Genomic DNA, 6,828 nt, shown 5'->3' on the forward strand with positions numbered 1-6,828 from the left:
CAGTAAGTTTATGAGTTACTGCGCTACCCAATTCCAGTAGCTATTTCTGCATTTATATTTCCTGGCACATTAAAATAAAGCCATCTAGCATTAATTGCAGAACATTTAAAGGAACAAAGGTTTATTGCATCAGAAATTTCTTATAATGTATACAAATTTTAGAACACATTTCCAATTCTGACAGATTAATCAGGTTATCTGCTTTAATATTATAGCTATTAAAAAAAAAATCAACCAGAAAGCACTAAGAAACCCTAAACCATCATACAAACATTTCCCACAGTTCTGAACATCTGAAATCCTAACAGATGAGAATCCTGATAAACCTTAAAAATATACAGTTCATTACCACCTGCATTAAGCCGAATTTATCAGCTGAGAAACAGGTGCTACAGGAAAGCACTTCTTTCATCAGCTGCCCATGATAAAGCATGCATGAGTTTGCCTGGCATCAAAGGATGTAGTTTCTCTTTTTCCTTTAGAAAGGTAGGTACATCTAAGTCAGAATTTGTTGCCAGAAGAAAAAAAGCCATTCAATAAAATTGTGCATGTATATATTTTTTTAAATTATTTGAAGGTCACCCTCTCCTCCCTCCAAAGGAAGCAAAACTTCCACTTAATTTTAATTGACCATAGCAACTACATGGCTTTCAAACAAAATTTACACTTAGCTACCTCACAGGCACAGCACCTCACCTGCATTTTAACATCTGAACAGCTGATAAGCATGTGCTTAAGTATTTTCCAGAAGGAGGATGCTTTCTTGAATTTAGAGTTAATGGAGAGGAAAAACTCAATCCTCTCAAACCTCCAGAAAACATATAATTCGGAAACAAATACTTAACAAGAACACGTAGATGTCAGTATTGGCAGCCTGTCAGATCAGAGTTCAGAGAGGATTATTTTTGCAGGGGGGAAAATACATACCCCTTGATGTCTCCTTTCAGGATAAAGAGAGTGGTGTTCAGAACCCAACCCAGACTTCATCTGCTTCTTTTAAGCTATTGCTGTAACAAAACTTACTACAGAAATGGTACTGTCATGGACTTGGGCACTTCTACTACAAAGTGTGTTACTTTCACTTCAAATAATTTTCTTAAAAACTTTAAGAAAAAAAAATTAGCAATCTCCACAATCCTTACAGGTTTCCATAAGAAACCCTAGGGGGAAAAAGCAGAGCCTTAACAACCACGGACTACTACAGAACTCCATGAGGCAAGGGAAGTGACTTGGACTGAAATCTGTTATAAAAATCTTGAAACAACTTCTCATATAAAAACACTGTGCTGCAGGAAATCCCCAGGTCATTAAGTCCAATACCTTATTATCATAAGCAAGTATGTCATATGAACCCTTTCATCAAATTGCTCTGAAACCTTAGTCTGACAAGGTTTAAAGCTCACAAGTCATGTCTGTGAACTTAAACATATTCATGGACGTTTGTTATTACACCAATGCTGTCTTTTAATTTAAATCAGTCTTTCCTTTTCTGGGTTTGTCTTCCTGCTCCACTCAAATAGAGTAACTACAGAAGAGCTGCATAGCTGTTCCCATCACATGTCTAGAAGCATGTGCTTCAATAAGCAATGGTAAAGATGGAAAGGGAAAGTTGCAGCCACCTCAACCTTCTCTGTAAATCCCTCTGACCACAATTGCTCCCAGATCTTAGTTTCTGCTCAGAAGAGTTGTCCTCACGACCAGCAATACCCAGCATTCTGGTGCACCAGTTCTGTTCTGTGCTCATCCTTCTTGAACACAGGCAACTGGAATTGTACACATTATTCTAGAAGGGTTCTCAAATGGTTTCTCTGTTTTATAATGGAGAGAAAAGAGGAAACAGGAAGGAGAAAAAAAAAACCCTTATCTACCCCTGTTACAATTAAGAAACTGAGAGGAGAAAAATCCTTTATGGCCTGAACAAACAAGAGAAACCACAAAGTGTCTGTGATTCTGATAGACAGAAGAATTTCCAAGCAAAATCCTTACACTAATACATATTAGTAGTCTAACAATCTAACTGTTCCTATCACAGGGCTGGATAACATTTAATATTCCTTTGTATTTGGTTCAGAAGTTTATAAGTAGTAAATCAAAGAAGGGTACATACACCTTAGAAATGAATCCATCACATCTTTCCAGACTACAAAGCAATCAAAAACTGAAGTGATTTGTAGGAATTCAGGCAAGCTAACTTAACTTAATTCCATTGGATACTTACAAAAGTGTACCCCTATTAACTTGGGCTTCAGCATGATCTCTAAAAGGATGAAGTCACCTAGTAAATACTAAGGTGGATAACATTCATGGAATTCTATACTGCAAAGGATACTGCCTTCAATACTGGGGCTATGAAGTTCAAAATTAGTTTAATAGGCCCATCTAAGCTGCAGATCATATCTTTAGATTACAACACAAGAAAACACAATGAATTTGCACAACATGCATGTTAGTAACTGAATACTTCCAATGTCTCAATTTGCAAGTTTAACTTGCAGATCACACCTAAGCTCTGCCTTTTTCAATACATCTTGGCTTTTAACATCATTATTAGTAAGGGCTAAGGATTTTGGCCCACCTTGTCTGGTGACAATTTTCATAGCATCTGGGCACTTCACAACCTTACATGTGATTATTCCAGTAATACCTCATAAGTAATGAAGTACCACTAAGCCATTTGAGTACAAAAGAGCAGAAAGATGTACCAGTTACAGCATACTGGTACATACCACTTTTACTCTGGCATTACAGTTATTTAACCTCTAAATTATTTTCAAAGTCACTGTCCAGAACACAGTTATATTTTGTAGATATACCCCACCCATTTTTTAAGCATTAATAACTTTTTAATGGCTGCAAATGCACATTTGCATAACTGAGTCATGAAAAGATCTGCACTGTTATGTATGAGTGCCATTATTCGGCAGCAGATTTTTCTCAGCAATGATTTTAGATTTGAAAAAATACTGAAATTTCAGATTACTGAAAGATATTCAGGCTTATTATTGATTTCACTAAAAGTGATGCTGTGTGGTAACAATTCATCCATTTAGTGACAGTTATCTTAAGGTCTAATTTTTATCCAAAACTTGATACATTTAATGTATGATTACAGATATTGTACATAATCTTTACCTAACTATTATCTGGTACTAACACATTACTATTCTTAAAATATATTTAATGAAATTTATCAACCAGGTTGGTAACTGAAGTGATATTTTAAGTAAGATTTGTATCAGTTGAACTAATCACACTCCTGGCATTCAGTTATTTATTGAATCTCTTATGTTTTCAATTCTTGAGGACTGATGTCAGCCTCCCTACAAGCAATAGTATCTCTCTGAACCTTAAAGAGAGTTACAACAGGACAATGCATGGCAAAGATACAGTGAAAGTAAATTAGATAACTGTATCTTAAGATTCAGATCAATTTGATAACCAAATGCTGAATATCTGATGAATATCAGTTATCACTTTAAAAATTAACTGTAAGGAAGACACTGATGTTCTAGAGACTGGCTTTCCATTTTAAAATATTTTTATAAAATACTTGTAGCTTCCGAACTTTGTTTCTTCTCCTCAGTTCACACCTTTTGTTGTAGATAACAAAGGGCAGAACAAACTAACAAGTACAAGAAAGTACAGGAATGCTTTGCCACGATATTTCTTTTTGCCCACAAATTTCTGTATAATCGCAGAATCAGAATCACAGCCACACACTTTAGGATGGTTCTGGAATGGATCCAACATTCCTTTTGCTATTCATTCATAATCTGATGGACAAATTAACCCCTTCTATAAGACAAGTTATAGTTGAAACTAACTTACACAGGTATTTACTTCCTTTTCATTACAAAATGACATGATAGGGTACACTGACTGCAAAAAGCACCTAAAGTGGCATTTTCCTAAATTACTTGTTAATCTTTATGATTTATAAAGATTCTCCAGTCTGTAACATGATAACAATAAAGTACACATTAACTCAAGAATAAGTGCTGCTCTGAAGAATCTTGGACTACCCAAGAACCCTTACATTAGATGATTACTTTGTATACTACCACAACTTAATTCCAGAGGAAGTAAAGATGCAGAAAAATGGGCAAGGTAAATTGTAATAGTCCTCTTTACCAAAGCAGAAAGAACAATGCATAAATCCTGAACTGTGGACTTCATTTCCAGTTATTCTGTGCGCAAGCACGTGGTTTATAATCCACAGGAGCTACAGAGGAAGTGAGAGGAAGATATTTAGTCAGGAAACGGAAACAAATAGCTGCAGGATGGATGAAGAGTGTCTGAGCAGCAGGGAAGAAAGTCAGCTAGAAATTGCTGAAGACTGAATTTATAAGTAGGCCTAACCTAGAAGCCCAGAAGTAAAGAAGTCAGAAAAGTTTTTAAAAGCTTTTCTGAACCACTGTTTATTACTGGTCCCAGCTTTCAAGTAGGATACTTGGAAAGTATCTGTACCTACCTTGACCTGGTCAAAAAAAAAAAGCACAGTTGTGTAGGGGGCACTGTAATCCTTGATTTGCTCTAAAAGTGGAGGAATTGTGAAGACAGAGATTGTATGTGAACATACACTTAAGAGAAACTAAAATAGGGTCACAGTGCAGCTACAGCAGGACCAGGACATCTATTTGTCCTAGTAAGTTCCACAAACATACTTCAACTACTGACATAATACGAGTAACCATTCATATACTTTTTTCATAATATATTTGATACACCTAAATACATATACAAGTTTCCTTACTGATCTCAGTAAATATTTATATATCCTAAGGAAAACTTGTTCTTCCAGATGTTAGAGTGCTATCATTAAGTATACAGCGAGGTATAGAAATGTCACTCTAAATGCACATCATGTACGCTAGATCAGATTTTCTGGTTAATAGCAGTGCCATTTTGTGTCTTATGACACAGCATAAGGAACAGAGTAGCTCCAAAAACAAAAAATTAATAAAAATGGGTCAGACTACAGGTCTATCTAGGCTTTATTCAATCTCCAATAAAGACAATAAAATACATCTGCACAACAAGTAAATGATACTTTAAGTACTCTTTCAGCATTAGGTAGTCTGTATTTCACATACCTGTTAAAATTTAGTACCTTTATGTGCAACAGTTCATAACAGATTTCTTCCATTAGTTTATCCAGTCCCCTTTTGAACTTGTATAAATTTTTAGACCTAACAATATTCTGGAATATGGTCTTCTACCCTGGGAAGGACTCTCTCCTTTTGTTTGGTACTAACTTGGCCCTGACAGTTCATCTAGCAATGCCTGTCTAACCTTTCTGTTTGAAGAAAAAGGGAACAGTTCTGCACGTTCATCTTCTGCATTCAATTAATGTTTTTATAGACATTCATCATGTTCCTTCCCCTTCTAAGCCATCTCCATTCTAGGTTAGCATATACTGGCACATTCAACTGCAATTCCTTATATAAGAGCGTACCTTTAAATTCATCTCAGTATTCTTTTTCGTTTTTCAACAAAGTTTTCCATCTTTGAGATGGGGGCAGAACTGCAATACTACTCAAAAAGGTAGGGCAGTCTAGGTTTATTAAGTGGCATAACACTACTTTCTTCTATTCCCTATTCCATTCCTAGTAATTCATAGCACTCATTTCTTTTCTGACCACCACTGAGCACTAATCTGATGTCATCACATCTAATGTAACCGTAAAGTTTCAAAACTTGAGAGACTTTTACTAGGTCATAAGCTACCACTGTGCACAAGGAGCCAGAATTCTTGTTTCCTCTATGCCATCTGCCATTTTCTTCCTTAGTCATGCAAATCTTCTGCAATTGTCAAGTTTGTTTTTTGACTTTTATCACTCTGCATAGCTTAGGACTGTAAACAAACTTTGCTTCATGTTCTTATTCACCTTCTCACCAGATACTGCAATATTCCCTAGCTCACACTCTCCAGCTGCAATAGCAACGATAGGAACCTAGCTTCTTGCTTTTTTCTGAGTTTCAAATGCATCTGAGGGGAAAAAGTTCCAAACAAAAGAAACATTTCTAGTCAATATATATATCAACTACTTTTACTAGAAGAGATACATCTGTACTCCAAGTAATATAAACACATGCACCTGAAACTACAAAAATTTGAACAAGTGGTAACACTTCACAGAAGCCCATTTGCAAACACATTGTTTCTGATCTCAGTCATAAGCATCTATAGATGCTCATGCAAACAATTGTTTGAATAAATGTATACTGTACAATGAATTTGCATTTCATAGAAGATTTGTGCTTTGAGTGTATATTTCTGAGATACATACTTGAAAGAGACTGCTTCCATGCTAGAATACTTCTCTGCAAACTCACATGATTATCTGTTGTATAGCTGTATATGTTTGAATTGTACCATTTTATCAGTTAAGACTTTACTTTTTTGGGTGCATGAGTATTTTCTCCAGTTTCATACTGAGCAAACTATCAGCATCCAGCAATAAATTAAAACAAATAATCCGTTACACTACAAGGTACAACATCCAAGCAAAATGGTCAGACAACTGTGGGCGCTGTTACTCCCCCTTTCCCTCTTTCTTTACTGTGGGAAAAAGTTATACTATACTGTACATACAGTAAATGCTTGTAAAATGAAAGGAGAGGTATACAGAGAATGTCACACAAAGTTTAGCAATTTCATATAGGATTATTTTTTATTTTAAATTAAGTGAAGAAAATCTGCAATCTTCTATAAGTTCTCAGTGTATTTAGCCGTAAGTATAAACAGACTCAAAACATACATACAGTCTTAAAAGAAAAACTGAAGCTGAAAGTAATATATTCTAGATGTGGTAAGCTTGATTATTT

Source organism: Aquila chrysaetos, chromosome 11 (genome assembly GCF_900496995.4).
Source record: "Aquila chrysaetos chrysaetos chromosome 11, bAquChr1.4, whole genome shotgun sequence".
Taxonomy (NCBI): Eukaryota; Metazoa; Chordata; class Aves; order Accipitriformes; family Accipitridae; genus Aquila; species Aquila chrysaetos.